At 38.2% G+C, this 16,602-nt stretch overlaps 1 protein-coding gene across 1 annotated transcript in view; it reads right to left on the bottom strand.

Moving 5' to 3' along the window:
* The window catches only part of LOC136285466 (vertebrate ancient opsin-like), a 76,408-nt gene that overhangs the window by 23,665 nt on the left and 36,141 nt on the right, over positions 1-16,602 (bottom strand). The gene's annotated exons all lie outside the window — the stretch shown is intronic.

Genomic DNA, 16,602 nt, shown 5'->3' with positions numbered 1-16,602 from the left:
TGAGTAGAATTGGCTAAACAGGAAAAGCAGATGTAAATGAGCAGTTTCAAAGTGATGGTACAACAATCTATCTTGTTACCACGAATTTGCCAGTAGTTACAATGTGAGGGCAAATCTTCTGTGGAAGTATTTATAATCTGTGCTTCAAAATTTATTCTCCTTTAACCTGTTCTGGATTGAAGCATTATGCCCTTTGGTAGTCTAGAGCTTTAAGATAAAGCTTTAACTTTAAAATGACAGCCAACTTTTATTTGTAAGCCTTGGTATAAGTACATTTTTCTGTAGACAACTACAGAATACTCTTCCAGCGTTTAGGCAGCTGAGTGCATTGGTGGTAACAATGAGGAACAAGCTCATTCCCTAAAAATCAAAAACAAACTCTGCAAGGAGGTTAATTTTGGAGACTCTCTCTCCGCTGACCCTAGATGGAGACTCCTGAGGTTATAGCTGATTCCTCAGCTCTACCTCAGTGTGTGTTTAGCAAACCCAGATGTGCCAGCCAGACTTCAGGAACTATTCAAATGTTTAAACTATATTGATTGAGCCCTGTACTCAGCCAAATCTAATTTACGTCCACTTTAAGGTCTTTTTGCCTCTTGAATGCAGCACTTGAGAGTAAATTGTACCCAGGGGAATTAAGCCCATGTAAAACTACAAACATAAATAAGCAAAAAGTAGCTCTGTGTAATGGAACACACCCAAACTTTACTTAAAATAATAACAATAATAATAATAATAATAATAATAATAATAATAATTAGTATCAATAGGTTTAAACTGATGCAAGTAAATGAATGGAGCACAGTTAAAGATGGAAGTCACCAACCATCTCAGTCAAATGTCATTTGCTGTTGCCTGACACATACCTCATGCATGGCAAGGAAATAGTCAGAGCTTTTTCTACCTCTTTGTAGTGTGGGTCTTTTTGCATAATGTATGTGTTTATGGATCAGATTTTGAATTAAACACATACATAGTGACTGTAAGGCACATATGATGGCAAAGTAATATGGTTAAGTTTCTTTTTAGTTCATTATGATTCCAGGCTTCTAGAGTGCTTGGTTCTATCTGGAGTTTCAGTGGAAATGTTCCCATAAATGAAACACACACTAACTTCATCAGCCCAAAACTAGTAAGTATTTTTCCTGATTGTTTTTTAATAGTTTTCTGCAAAAAGGCAATAACAAAATAAAGTCTATCTTTTCTGAGAAGACTTGGGACTTCCTTTTTAATAAGATTGCAACCTATTTATTTTATAATTACTTTAGCTTGAAAAAAGGATTAATAATAGATAATGGTCCAATCCTGTATTGCTTATTTGAACTAAATTTTTCATGACTAATGGGAAACTTCTGACTGATAAATCCAGGATCCTATGTGAGCTGCAGCTGTGCTACAAATTAAATATTAACCAAGGAATGTGAAGCCCCAGTTAGCCATGGCATCCACAGCTGATGATCTTCAATATATACAGACGGATCAGGCAACACATTTTTGCTCTGTGAGTAGGTACGTGTCTTGAAGACAAGAATTTGCCATCTGCACAGACAAAATAGAGACCATAAATGATGGAAGGAAAGATGTCTAAAAGCAGAGTGGCTATGGATGTGATTTTGGCATGTATCCTTCCACTTTCACGCCTTTTTACACGATTTTTTGAAATCATGTACCATATTTGTCCTCACACTCTTGGTTTCATCACCTTTGGTAGGCGTACTTTTTGAGGGTGTTATCTTTAAAAATTGTTAGTTTATAGGTCCTGGAAGGCCTCCAGCAAAATATAACTCAGGTTCATGTAACAGAAAGATGACACTTTTGCAGGTGAAAAAGCAGTAGACATTTTAACATTAAAATAATTCTATTTGTTATTTTAAAACTACTGGACAATTGAACACAATTGCTACACTGTATTTTCAGTAGTCAAACAGAAATGCCTCTCTGTATATCCAGCTGGTAGAAAAGCATCAGATAGTGATGAGAAAAAATAGATTCAAATAATATTCTAGAATAGCTGAGCTTGTAAATCTCTGTCTAAATGTTAACATAGAGGGTATATATAATATGAATTTAAAATACTTAGAAGATCTAAACTACATTTTAAAATGGCACAAGAAATACTGGCCTATTAGGATCAGTTTGTACTTATGCAGGATAGCTGGAAAAAACTTCTTTGCTCTTAACTCAACTGTTTTCTCTGGGACAAAGATCATCTCCTTCCAAATATAGGAATATAAAGGTTGGGAAAACACTATATTCAAAGAAAAGAAGGTTGGGGGATTGGTTGTTGAGGATTGGTTGTTGAGGATTGGTTGTTCCTCATTGTTTTAATGAGGAAATTGTGTTTCTCCCCGGCTTTCATCCTGGGAAGTAGGAGAAAGGTTTTGGTTTTTCAGAACTCAGCTGGAGGCAGTGACAGACAAGCTTGTCTAATCTCAGGCACTGAGTGTAACAGTGGCACAATTAGCTCTGGCCTGCGTTTGCCCTGCAGCCATGCTGCATCTCACATATACCCAACACTTTTTTTGAGTCAATCTGACACAAAAAATACCACTACTTAGATCACTAGGGCAGCATGCTGAGTATGTACATTAGATGTGACAAGTCACAGAGTGTGGGAGAAGCCAAGGTGGTGTTCAGTGAGGAGGCTGGCATTGTAGAAGTGTCCTCAGAAGGAGCCCAAGTGACACATTGATTGGTTGACCTCAAAAGCTGCATCCACAGCTGACAAGATGTAGCAGATACATCACTCACCAAATGATGGGCTGCATCACTATTCCATGTTTTGGAAAAGATGAAACTGGGGAGTTCTGAGCAGAGCATAGAAAATTTCAACAGCACTGGTGAAAGTCTAGAGAGGTCATAAACCTCTCTAGACAAGGGGATATGGAGGGGATTAGTAAAAAGGAATGCAAAGAGCTTTTGCTGTAACTGTGGAGATTGTTGGGTTGGAGATTCATGAAAAGGTTTCAAAGTATCTGCTGTGACAGGTACTCTGCAAGAAGAAAGAAAAGCCTTTAAACTGGATGCAGGCAAATCTGTGGGCCTGTCACAACAAGGACCCAAAGAAAAGGTATGACCTAGAGGAAGCTTGACTTCCTCTAAGGAGAACAAGTCTCCTTTCCTTAAACAGAAAAGAGAATGGGTCCATCCTTGCAGAAAGCAAGTAAACCTTCCAAACACATAAACACTCTTGTACAGTGGTATGGGAGATAATACTAGGACTGTAGGTCATAGGAAATGATTTTAAGGTAATACGTTCTGGTTACCCAATTTAGGCATTGTGGGTGTCAGTCCAGACCTCATCACTGTCCAAGTCAACTGGAAAATCAGCCTGTTCCTGGAGGGAGCAGCCAAATGGCAACCACAGCTGAGTTCATGGGTTTTTGTCAGGCCAAACACTGGAGCCTTCCAGCCCAGACAAAACAGTTACCTGCCTCTGGGCAGGGATTTGCTGCTTTAAATATTTTTTTTAGCCATCAAACAGCTTCATATGGAGAAGAGCCCTGAGCAGCACCTTGCCCAGGGGGACAGCCTCTCCCTCCTGTGCTCCAGAGCCAAAAGTTTGACCTACTACAACTCCTTGCTCAGCTCTCTCTGGATTTATCTGGGCATGACTTTTGGGACCAAGGGAATACTGGTGGCACTTCATCTGCTCAGAAGAAGGCAGAAGTGCCAGGAAAGACCTGAAGGATGTTTGTGCATAGTGGTTGTGAGGTAACTGCAAGGCCCACAGTGCCAGAGGCACATATGCAGTCAGTCCATCATATTCCCATCATCCATGGGCAAGCTGGGGGTTTTTTATATATATGTAAGGCAAGGGAGCTGGGCCAAAGTTAGCTATTAAGAAGGGGAAGGAAGCTTCAATAATGAAGATCTAACCTGACAGTTTTGAATTCCCCTGTGTTTTCTTTTTCACATTTACCCTAGTCTCTCCTCCTTACTTAATGCAGCTGTGAGCTTTTTCTCGTAAAGCATTTTCTTCATATTTTAGCTGCACACATTTTCAGCTATGAACATTTTGAAAGGTTATGAGGAATATATGGCATCCCATCCATCTAACCACTAGATGGAGAGACTATGCACCATCCAGAGCCACTTCAAGCAAGAGACATGTACATCACAACATCTTGGAAATAAGGGGTCCTGTTTGTAAGTTTTGTCCTTCAAGGCATTTTCTCTTTCTCCAGGTATTTATTAAGATGGGAAATAGTATCACTAATTATACCCTGTGCACCTAAATAGAGGATGCTGTAAACATCCTTTATGTAGCTTGCTCTAAACAAGCAATATGGAAACAGGACTCCAACTGCTTTTTTCATCACAGTTGATACATCATTCCTGGATCTGTTTTTGTGCATCTTACACGCATATAACCATGTTTACTTCACTGCTTCAAAACTGCACAGTGAAGAAAAGGCTATTTATGAGCAGCAGTGTTTGTTGCCACCAGCATCTTTCAGTATCAGTTACAAGAGCTTGTTTTGACATGATCAAGTATTCAACAGTACAACCAAAACCAGACAAAGTAAAATATTCATAATTATCTGAGGGAAGTCTGCCAGTCTTTGAACATTTAGTCTACTACGGCTTCTTGAAATGAACAGAAGGCATCTAGACTTTTTATGCAAAAGCTGCAGTAGAGGAAAATGATGGAAAAAAAGATCATTCTTCTTCCATCATGAACCAGTAAGTAAGACAGTCCTCTCTGTTGCATTTCTAAAAACAGAAAATCAGATATGGCCTCCATTTCTTGGTATGAATAAACCTCTACTAAACCTTGCAAGCAAACTAAGCAGTGACTGAAATGTCAGTTGTGATGAGCTTTCTCCTCTCCCATCTCTGTGGATTCTGTCCTAGGGCAAAACAAGGAAAAAACCCAACCACACCTCCAAAGCATGTAAAGCTCAAAATAGCTGTAGGAAACATACTCTCCAAGTAATCTGTTTCTCAGTGTGTGCTACCCCAGAAGCAGTACTGTACAGATTAATAATAAGGGGGATTAAATGCTTTGTTTTTTAAAATAGACAATCCTGGAAAAAGGAGCTCACTGGCTTAAAAAAATAATGCCTCCTTCATTAGCAGTTAGGTGGCTAAGTTTAAAATGAGTGAACACTGAAGAGATGTACTGTCCTGTGGAAATGGAGAGTTAACAGAAACATCTGTTTTGGGTCATCTTAGAATTCAATGGGCCTTAACTCTACAAAGCATTTACACTTATATATTCAGTGAGCAAACTGAGATTTAAGCATGCACATGAGCATTTTGCTCAGCTGGGGCAACATAATGAGTTCATAGCAACAAATACAGAAGGCAGAAGCCATAAAACCACACAAGGGGCCATATAGCTAATTATTTTATGTCACTGTTAAGTGTAGGAATTTAAGTCCACAGGAAGCATATTATATCAGCTGAAGACTGGTTTTATTGTAAATTTTTGTTATTGAAATGGGAATTAGCTGCCTTAATACCTGAAGGTGAAGTGATGCTTTAAATACAAAATTCATGGCTTTGTACATTGCCCTTAAAGCATAACTGCTATAGATGCTAAAATCAGCCGAGTTGTATTACGGACTTAAGGAACACTATAATCCTCTTAGATGCAGGATTTTTTTTCACTGCCAAAGGGCTTTTAGCAGAAATTTGACTAACACAGTGAACGCATTCCCATATATTAAACAAGGAGCCCATGGTGTCACTGTCATCATTGGTAATTCATGTTTTATCCTGACCTTCTTTATTCACTGTGTATTTTCTAGCATCAGTGTGCAAAAGAAGATTAAAGGTGTATATGCCCTCTATCATCTGGGTTGCATTAACAGTTTGGTTTTAGAAAGAGAAGTCCATTAGATACTCCTACAAGGATCATCAAAGTCCAACTTCTGCCCTTGCACAGAGCATCTCCAGTAATTGCGCCATGTGACTGACAGCATTTGTCCAAACACTAAGTTTTGGAAATTCAACAAGTCCAAGTGCCAGGTGCTGCACATGGGTTAGGGAAATCCCAAAAATTACTGCAGACTAGGAAAAGTCATTGAGACCATCCTTGCAGAAAAGGAATTTGGGTTCTCATGGATGAAAGGCTGGTAGTAAGTTGGCAATGTGCACTCTCAGCCCAGAAAGCCCAAATGCATCCTGGGCTGCATCAAGAGAGAACTGGACAGCAGGCTGAGGGAGGGGATTTTCCTCCTCTACTCTGCCCTCATGAGAACCCACCTGGAGTGCTGCATCCAGCCCTGGAGTCCTTAACACAAGGAAGATGTGAACCTGTATTATTATATTACTATATATTGCTGCTCTGCAACACAGCTTGCTATTATTATAAAGGTGGAAGATGCTGAGATTACTTTCAAAAAATCAAGGCAGTAATTTAGTTTAACATTCCTCGTCTTGAAAAGGTTGCCAACAAATTATATTTTTAACCAATAATTTAATAACCAAGTTCTGGTTTGTATTAGGGTTTTTGTTGTTGTTTTTTAAAAACTTTCATGATGGCTTTGACTGACTGAACAGCCCAGCCGACAATTAAGGAAATGAAAAAATAATAAAAGAAAGATTAAAGCTGACTTTGATGTATTTTGCATTGAAGAATTTCTGAAGCAGGAAGGGAAAATGTCAAGCCTTAATTCCTTCTTAGTTTCTGTGTTCTTTCTTCTAGATACAGCAAAATGTAGAATATGTATAGGCAACATCACTAATAAAGTTGAACTCTTCAACAACAGATGAAATGACAGGTGTAAAATTTCTTTCCAAGTTTCTTTCTAGACTACTTGATGCTAAACAGCAATATGCTACTATCTACATAGAAAATTGACTGCACACTTTCCTTACCTAAAGGAAAAATATTTTTAATCAAAGACAAAAAATAACATTTTGAAATACGTATATACATATCTTTGTATTTATGCAAAAGTGTATACACACCACACACTATATATCTTACAAATATATATACACACATTACATATTTCCATAATTATGTGAAAATTTTTACACCAGAGTCATCAAAGTTTGGAGAAGAAAGTTAGAAAAAAGCAAGTCATGATGCAAGTATTACTCACCACCCTCTTTACCTCATGAATTAAATTAACCACAACCTTTTCTGCTCTAAATATCAATACTTTCTCTGAATCTGGGGCGTGAATTTAAAAAAAAAAAAAAAAAAAAAAAAAAAAAAGTGTCAGGGTAATGTTTTCCCTGAAAATGGAGCTTGGCTATTCTCCTAGGTCCATTTTTGCAGGTATGTAAGCTCCCACTCACATTTAATGCTACTTTTCACCAGGCTAGCATTTGTGGGGGAGAACTCGAGCTTTGCTTTCCTCTGGATTGGTAGCTGCACTCCTTGCAGTGAAATCAGATGATAAAATCTCTCAGGCATCATCAGTCTTTCAGTACCTAACCACAGTTACCCTTTCTCCTGGGAGGAGGGTGGATATTTCCCATACTTTACTGAGGGATCCTCTCCCACTTTCCTGAAAATTTCTACTGACATAAAGCAAGGAATCATTAAGGACATGTGGGTATGCCTTTGATAAGTAGCTATTTATATTTAAATAAGCCTAATAGATGTGCTTGGATCTGCTTGTCAGATCCTATGGATCCTACAAATAATATAAATACAAAGTGTTTGCAAAGCTTTCATCTAATGGGCACCTTTAAAAATACAGGAATTAAGCCAAAAATAGCCTGAAAATGTTCTCCTCCAGATGTTTTCCCTCAAATTCTTATACACTTGCCATGGCACAGGTGTATTCAGAAAAAATCAAAACAAAACCAACCCAACCCTGAGAAGTCTGTAAGTCTTCAGTTCTTCTCTTCTCAGTGGGACCCTTGATACCCTCCTGATATTAAATCCCACTCTACAGCATATTATCCTTTTTTCAACTCAGAATGACAAACTGGACATAGAAATTATTGTAAACAGCTCAGCTGGACAAATTAAATTTAACCATTAGGACTGAAGCTCAGGTGTACACTCTTTTTTCCTTGGGAGAGGTGTGCTCAGGATTGTGTTGCACCTGAAGAAGTTAGCTCTCTCTAACCCTCACTCTGATAGGTGAGAGGGTAAGCAAGGGGAAGTTGGCTTAGTGAGTTGTACCTAGCCTGGTGTTCATAAACATTTATTTATCTTCACACACAGAGAAGGAAGATAAATTCCTTTTCTGCAGCTTGTGGATTACAGACAGTCATTTATAAATTATATAAAATCATCAGCTACTGGATATAACCAGAAGCATGAGGTACTTTGGCTGTCTTTTACATATACCAAAAATAAGTACTGTTAATAAAAACGAAACCAAAAACAATCCCTTTTTCTTGTTAAAATCCCCATATCCTTTTTCTTATTAAATTTTCATTCCTGCCCCTACAAAACAAACTTTTAAAAAAGTTCTGTTGGAGTTGGGGTATTCGTAGCATTAGACCAAAATTTGACATTACAAGGTGAAGACAGCATAAAAGATTCTAAGAAAAAGATCAGGGAATAGATAAGGAAAGAATAAAGAATCAGACATGGAAAAAGTAATATCCATTCCCTAGAGTATATTTGGCCCTTTCTAGTGATTTGTCCACAGAGGTTTTTCTAGGCTGGTGCTACAGGCTCTGGCTTTTGTGATGCTGCCTTTCCCACTAGCACTTGCAGTCTTTTGGGAGAACCATCACAGTTTCAGTCTGGGAACATCTACCCCGCCTACCCCTCTAACACTCCCTTGAGGATCATCTCAAAGCAGCACTCCTCTTTACATCAGAGCCCACCGAGAAAGGGAAGGTAGTGGGCGTGTTCAACCCCTTGGTCGGAATGAACACACTCTGTCAGAAATGTTCACTAAAAAGAGGGGCAGCACGTTCACTGTGGGCAGCCAGACATTGCTTCACATAGAAACAAGATGTAGGAAACTGGGCGTGGGAGTGACTTCTCCAAGCCTTCAGCACTTGGGATCATCATGCCTTTAGAAATTTGGATCTATTTGCAGAGATCTATAAATTCCATTTTTTAGGAACCTTTAAAAGGATATTTAAGATATGCCATACCCAAAAGTGACAGAAGAAAAAACAGTATAAATAATGGGAAGTCTTTGAAGGTGTCAGATACAGCATAAGGGAGCTGGTGGGCAGCAATATGGCATGGAAAGAAATAAACTAGAGAAACAAGCCCCAGAGTGCCCAGTTTAAAAGAACTGACCAGAGTTTATCCATGCCCAGTACTCTGAGACATGCAAGATCCAGCCTTTGTATGTTCTGACCATAGCTTTGTGGTATGCAGTATGACGTGTAAAAACACATTGTGACTCCTACACAATACAGAAAAGATAGGCAGTTGTGTTCTAAATACTATTCCTTGTTAGAATCTTGAACAAAACTAACAACAACAAAAAAAGCTTTCTTGTATAGCTCAAAATATTCTAATTTTCCAAATGCTTCCAACTCAAATGGATGAGCTTGTTGAGAGGTTTCAAATTTCTACCCCCTGTATCCTCTCTGATGGAAGATTGTTGATCTGTGGAAGCAGTGATGCTTGAAAACTTGCAAGTTCTAGATACATATGGTTGAGGGAGGGATATAAATGCCATTTTTTCTTATTTCAGATTTACACCGAATTATGGCCTAAAGTGGAACCATCTAGATGTCTTCCCTGCAGAGTCAGCACCATCATTAGAAAATAGAGCAAAGGAGTATAAAAAAACAGATATATGTATGGGGCTTTTTTAGTAAAATGTCTCTGAATTATACTTTTACCACCATACATGATTGTTATTCTCCAGATTAAATCAGGGGTTTTTTTCCTTTTTTCGTCTCTGAAGTTGTCCATAACAGTTAAAAAGAAAAGGAAGTACGTGTTTTCTAATGCAACAGAAACACTGAAATATGCATCCCAAAGTATAACAAGCATTACAAGTAAAATACTCTCTAAGTGAAAACAAATGCCAAGTGTGACAGAGTCAGCAAAGTTTTGGGTTATAGCTTTTGTTACATATTCACAAATCTGGCATTCTGAAAGTTTATATTACTTTATCAAATGCACATTAAAATAAATAGCAGCTGGTGGAGACAAAGGACTGAATTTCTCTGCTTTCTTACCATTTCATTTTCATGTTGTCATAAACTACTCTAGTACCATATATTTCCCGCTACCGTGATAAAGTGGTTTTACTATCTTTGCAAAAAAATATCAGAGATTCCATGAATTTTGATGCATTTAAAATCTTACAGCCAGAGGACTGGAAGGATTCTCAAGGGATTTGGTGTTGTCCATCATTCCCCCTTCCCCTGTATGCACTAAATGCAGGACAAATACTCTCAATCAGTCTGAGAGTTACTGTCTAATAGAAAGATATTTCATACCCCTGAACAACCTTCTCCATGATTTCAACACTTTTATGTCCTCACAAACTTTTTAGTAACATCTGATCTAGACCTTCATTTCTAGAAAATGTTTCATTGTGTCTTTCCATTAGTGTAAGGGTACACAAGCACAATGAGTCACAACTGCTTCTCTTTAGTACTAGTGTTTTTACATGTGAAAACTGTTCACATATCTGTTCTCAAAATGTACATGTCTTGGTTTAACAAAATCAAGGAGACAGAACAGAGCACAATCAGGTGTTCCACACCTCTGCCTACCTGTCCCACAATAAGATCTATTTGTTTGCAAAGGTATCGTGTTCCCAAACCCACACATTGTGTGGGACTCACTATCCAAATTAGATCTTTTAGACTGCACTGATTCCCAGCCTGCATTTATTCATCTTGCATGATTTCTCGTTGTGCAAAACCCTGCACTTGCATTGACCAATCCTCATGTTCACCGAGTGTTAATTATAGATCAATACCATTAATGAGAGTGCTGAAAGCACTTGACAGATCTCTATGAAATGGAGTCCTTAAAGGGAGTCCTCTAGGACAGTACTTTCCTAGTTGCTTAGGGCATATAATGTGCAAAGAACTTGAGTTGTACAATGACTAGTTTCCCTTTTATCCTCTAGACCAGGTTACCTGTCAAAATGTGAGTACATTTGATTCTGGCCAGCTTTTGGGCAACTCATGTTGACAGCTCCGATTCAGAATATTCAACTACAAAGACTTTAAAGCCTAGAGTAGTGAGACGAAGAAAAAGCTTTAAAAAAATACCTTCTACCTCCTGTTTGGTGTTGCCAGACTATGACTTAATGGGGAGTCCATTGAAAGAAGGTAATTGGAAATGTCCAGGTAGTCGATCATTGGGAAACAAATCTCCTTGGCTGATGTTTCTGCAGTAAATGGCCAGACTGATCAATAGAAAAGAGGGTTTTTCTCTTATGAACCTACTAAGGATTAGTAGGCCACAACTAAGCCTATTAATGCTGAGTAAATGTTAAAATTGCCCATAGCACAGAGCATTAATCTGAGAAGCAGGGATCTACTGAGTATTTCCTGCTGACTTTGCAACAGGCTACAAATGGTCTTCACTGAAATGAAGTTCACCAAGCTTGCGTAAAGGCGGGTCAGTGATTTTTATAGAGTCACCATCATCACTTAGGGAAGAAGTGGCAGTTTTATAGCACTAATAGCCCAGCTGGCATCCTACTGGCACTTCTAAGAGAAAGCCAGGCATTTGTAAAAGTCATGAGCTGTGTTCACTTTGCCAGACTTAGATAAATCCTTGTCATTTCTCTGCAGAAAGAGCACAGTACAGATAGTGCTGACACACAATTGTAAAGTATACTGATGCTGAATTATACTGTTGATAGGGAAGTGAAATAGATTACACATTAAAAATACAGTGTGCAACTTTGCAAAACTTGGTTAGTTGGCAAGCTTCATTTCATTTTTAATATGTGAACTGTAATAATGCATAAAGTAAAACACATCTTCCTGATAGGCATTCTTACTTTAGAAGAAAACTGTGAAAAACACCAATAGCTCATCAGGCTATATTGGCTTTGATACTACTAACTCTTTTGAATCCTGACAGGTCTGAGCCTGTAAAAGAGTATTATTATAGCAAAGAAAAAACTTCAGTAAGAAAAAGACCAAAATAACCTCTTAGAAGATGACTGAGATACAAGATACCTGGGTTTGGAACTTTACTTCTAAACGATATTGTTTTTCCCTGAAATTTGTTCCTCATCTGTTGAAGGGGAATAGTATAGCACACACAACTATATTGTTGCTACTTTGCTGCTGCACAAAAGGTAGCATTTTTATAAATTATTTCTTCAGGTAGCACAGATTTCTGGGTTATAGGGGGACACAATGAATAACACAGTACTGATGACTACTGAAAACAATCAATACAGATTCCACATTTTGTATCCAAGCAGAAAAATCACTATCACTCTGTAATGGTTCATTTGAGCTATTTGCCATGTATTCTCATATACACCAAGGGGAAAGACAAAGGTGCAGTAGAAGAATTAAAACTACATGATGGCTATTCTTTAGTATATTTTGATTTGTTTCTGTGGTGATTAGAATCCTGAAAGAGCAAAGTGGCAGTTGAACAGATGGCAAACTGGTCTTCTGCCAGTGAGACCACTGACTCTTTCCAAGAAGGCATCAGTTCATGCAGCTGCAGGTTTTTTCCAGGAGCAAGCTAAGAGTAATCTAATATAGGGGTTCCACTAGAATGGTTCAGTCAGCAAACATGATCAGGTAGCTATACCTTAATGTGTGCTTTAATTTAGATGAAAACAATTGTTATCAGCAAGCTTCTTGTTGACTGAGACTAACAGGAATGAGAAGGAGAGAAAAGGACAGGAGAGGATGGAAGAGGAGGGAAAAATGGTGGGGGAAAGGAGGAGCAAAGGAAAGGAAAAGGGTAAGGGCAGGGGAAGAAAGGAATTGGTGTGATACAGTCAACTCTTGCTCACATATGGAGTTGTACCTGGAAATTCAGAACTCATGTTCTGCTTCTGAAACACTACCTATATACACAGGGTTCTCAGTGGTACTCTATATGGGCCCGAATTCTTTCCAGCTTGGATCATATTATGTTAATCATATTATATTAATCTTGGAATCTGGGATTTCACCTTGAGTGTCTGAAATAAAGTACCATACTTGAAAGACATTAATATTTGAATGTTGGTTTCTGAGGATATTTCTCTCACTTTTAATCTCTCCTTGAACACTACTTCTGTAGCTCTGATAGCACTTGTTACCATTTTTGCACCTTTTCTGTCTTTCTTATATTCTTTACAAACGGATGACCAGTACTCCTTGCAATATTCAAGTTTATACAATGGTATAACACTGGGGATGTTTCTTTCAATCCATTTCCTAGCAATTTCTAACATCTTTTGATTTTCCTGAATAGAGAAGTGAACTTTTCATTATATTGCCTAAACTAACTCTGCCTTTTTTTGGGAGGGTGATAACCAGGAGCCCTTTATCATACATGTATGTATATATATAATGTATGATAAGGTTACTTTGAACAAATAAGTGTACCTCAGGTGCTCTTGATCTGTGACACAAAGCTACTCATGCATGTTTCTCAGCTTTCTGCTTCAGACAATTGTTGTTGGCCATTGTCCCTTGCTTTCCTCATCAACTGCACTCACTTCCCAGTTGATGATCTCCACGGATATTTACTGCAAGTCTGCTAAAGGAGGCTGCAGCGACTGAGGATGTCACACACTAAGGATGGTCATTCTGCACATGGCAAGCAGTCAGATCTGTTTCACTCTCTCAATCTGCAAATTATTACTACTTCCAATTGCATAATATATCCTTTATTTTGGAAGGAAGAGATTTGCACTAGAATAATAATTGTTTACAGCCTAATTTTGTTCTGGATGTGCCTTTTTTTTATTTTAACAATTACAGCCAGGAAAAATCAACACAGATGTTTTTAATAATTCTTTAGAACTCCTTCTAATTCTAATTTCAATAGGGTCAGTACATCTGGGACAATTAGTTCCCAAATATAAACTATTCTAGCAATGGTTTGCTAACAAGTTCAACCCTCTTCGAGTCAGCATTTATTAACTATAGATATTGGAAATTCAGCTCACAAGTGAGCAACACTTTCATTTCTGAGTTTCGGGACAGAGTAATTCTTCACAGTGCAATGAGTAAGTAGGTATAGACACAGTTAGAGCCAGTATAAAACCTGTCCAGTGTGAATTTAATGACCTCAGAGATGGTGTAGTCATATAAAATTCCACCATCCTTCTGGAAAGGCTGAAACTAATCGAGCAATACCTGTACCTCCCTGAGGAAAGGTCAAAGTAAAAAGAAGAATGAGTTAACAAGACGATTCAGCAGGCTGGAATTGTATTTCTTTTAACTTGACATTTAGACTGAATTAACATCCTGAACTTACTTGGCAAGTACTGGAGACCAAAGCAAATCCATTCAATTATATATTGAGAAAACTCAAAATGTTCCAGGCTGACGTGACTAAGCACCTGCTGAGCCTTGACCATCCTTGAGCACAGAAGCATAGGCAGGGCAGAAGAGCATTTACACTGTTGAAAAGTGAAAGGAATACATACAAAAAGAAAATTCTCTCAGGAGTAGCATGCAATTAACAAAAGGCCAAGGCCAGACTGCCAACCACAGTTACAAATTTTCTTCAGAAAGACTAAACATTGATGCAGAAAGGCCAGGTTGGAGTAATGTGAAAGCCAGTTCTTTCAACTTGACATTTAAACTGAACTAATATCCTGAGGTTGCTCAGGGAGTGAGAGAGAGAAAAGCATCAGGTAAGGCCTTTAAAGCCTTTTATTGAGGTCTTGCAAGCCATAACAATAGAGAAAGTAGGAATATTCAAGGTGATTTTGTTAAATGAACTTTCCCAGAGACAGGTGTTTTTAAATGCTCAGTTCCATGCTGAGGGCATCAGAGCAGAGCAGAGTGCTACTGGTATTTAACCAGGGATAGATGCAACCAGGAACTAGTAGCAGTATTCATTCTCTTTTCTGTGCAAGGCAGTAGCTTGTATGGAGTGTTTTACAGACATATAACCAAATTTTTAAGTGTGTTTAATGGGACTGCCAATGCAAATAATACAAAGTGCATACTTCAGTGTGCTCCAGGTAGGGAAAGTTCCATTTTATATGGGAGTGTTTGCTCAATTTTTGTTTGTCTGGTAGTTTTTAATTTAGTCTCAGAATATTTATGAATTTCTCCCCTTTTGATTTTTGAGCAGGTCGGTTTTATTAAAACTTTGTTTATATTTAATCTTTAACAGGCCAGATATCAGCAGCAGGATCTCAGGTAAATGGAAATCTATCTTGCCATGTTTGGGGCAGTTTCAAGTAAAACGTTGTATTACCAGATAAAATTAATATCACAACCATCTGAAACTGCAATGTTGTGCCTCTTCTAATAAACATTGTTGAGATCTCCTTAGAAAACACCTTACATGCTTTTGATTAACTTAGAAGCTGTTTAGTTGACAGGTCTCCCATTTAAATTCAGATTGCCACTCTCAAGTACAGGAGAAGGTCTGAAATATACCCTAAGGCAACCCTAGCACATACTCATCTGTGATTAATTTAGCTGCTTAGCAGATGTCAGTTGTACTACTAAAGTCAAATAATCACCCATTCATTGTAAGCCCAGGTGACTGCACCTCAAGCCAGAGAACACTGTTTGTTGTTTTAAGATGCATATGGTGTAGACATTTTAAAAGAAGAACCATGGAATAAAAAGATGCTTAATGAAGAGGGAAGTGAAGTCTCAGGACCCTAAACACTATAAATTAAGAGTGAACGTTCACTAGTTTCAATTTTATACCTTGAGATAAAAAGGGAAGAATGAATTAAGACCACAAAGGGGACAGTGGTTAACTTACAATGAAAACACCATGAAACAGAAAAGTTGGAGAGTCAACAGATTAAAAACAACTTGAGAAGTAAAGTAAAACACCTTATGCATATTTCTTTGAAGGAAACATTAGCTAATTAAGACCTTATCTTTTTCTTTCCTATCCTTTACCTGTGCACAGGAATATTGATTTACTGCATAAGGATTCCTGAGCTTTTTAACATGAAGATCTTTAAAATTAAGCAGCTGAAAAGCATCTAACAACTGCATTACTAATGAAGTAAAATTCAAATGAAACATCTGCCCAAGAAGAAGAAATGTAAAACTATGTACATGGTGCTATAGATGGGTATCATTTCTCCTGGGAAGGTTTGGACAAGCATTCCTTCAGTAAAGGAAGCTCCCCATAAAGCAAGTGTCAGGGGCAAACTGGAAAGGGCCTGAACTGTAACTCTTCCAGAAGGAGCAGACGTTTTGAAAAGCTATATGTTAGTATTTAAATTTAAAAAGCCTCAGAAGCCTCTACTCTACATAGTTCACAAGGATGGGTTTCACTCTTCTGGAAGCTGCTCTCCATCAGGGTGCAGTGTGTTCTCCCAGACCTGCCCAGGAGCAGTCACCTGGCCCCCACAAACAGCACAAATTCTCTGCTGTGGCTAAGGCAGTGGCTTTGACTACAGACTGCTCCTTTCCTCCTGCTCCAGCCTGATTTTCCCACTTATTCCCCTGCCACGCATTACACACAAATGAACGAACAAAGAAACAAACAAAAACATTATTAGACACCCAGCTGGCTGCCCCAAGTTGTTGTGCTCTAAGATTATATTCTACCAAGGCCAGTAACTAAAGGCA

The sequence above is a fragment of the Chamaea fasciata genome, unplaced genomic scaffold (genome assembly GCF_029207755.1).
Source record: "Chamaea fasciata isolate MVZ Bird 193981 ecotype frontalis unplaced genomic scaffold, bChaFas1.0.hap1 SCAF_2, whole genome shotgun sequence".
Classification (NCBI taxonomy): Eukaryota; Metazoa; Chordata; class Aves; order Passeriformes; family Sylviidae; genus Chamaea; species Chamaea fasciata.
This window is presented reverse-complemented; position numbering and strand designations above follow the sequence as displayed.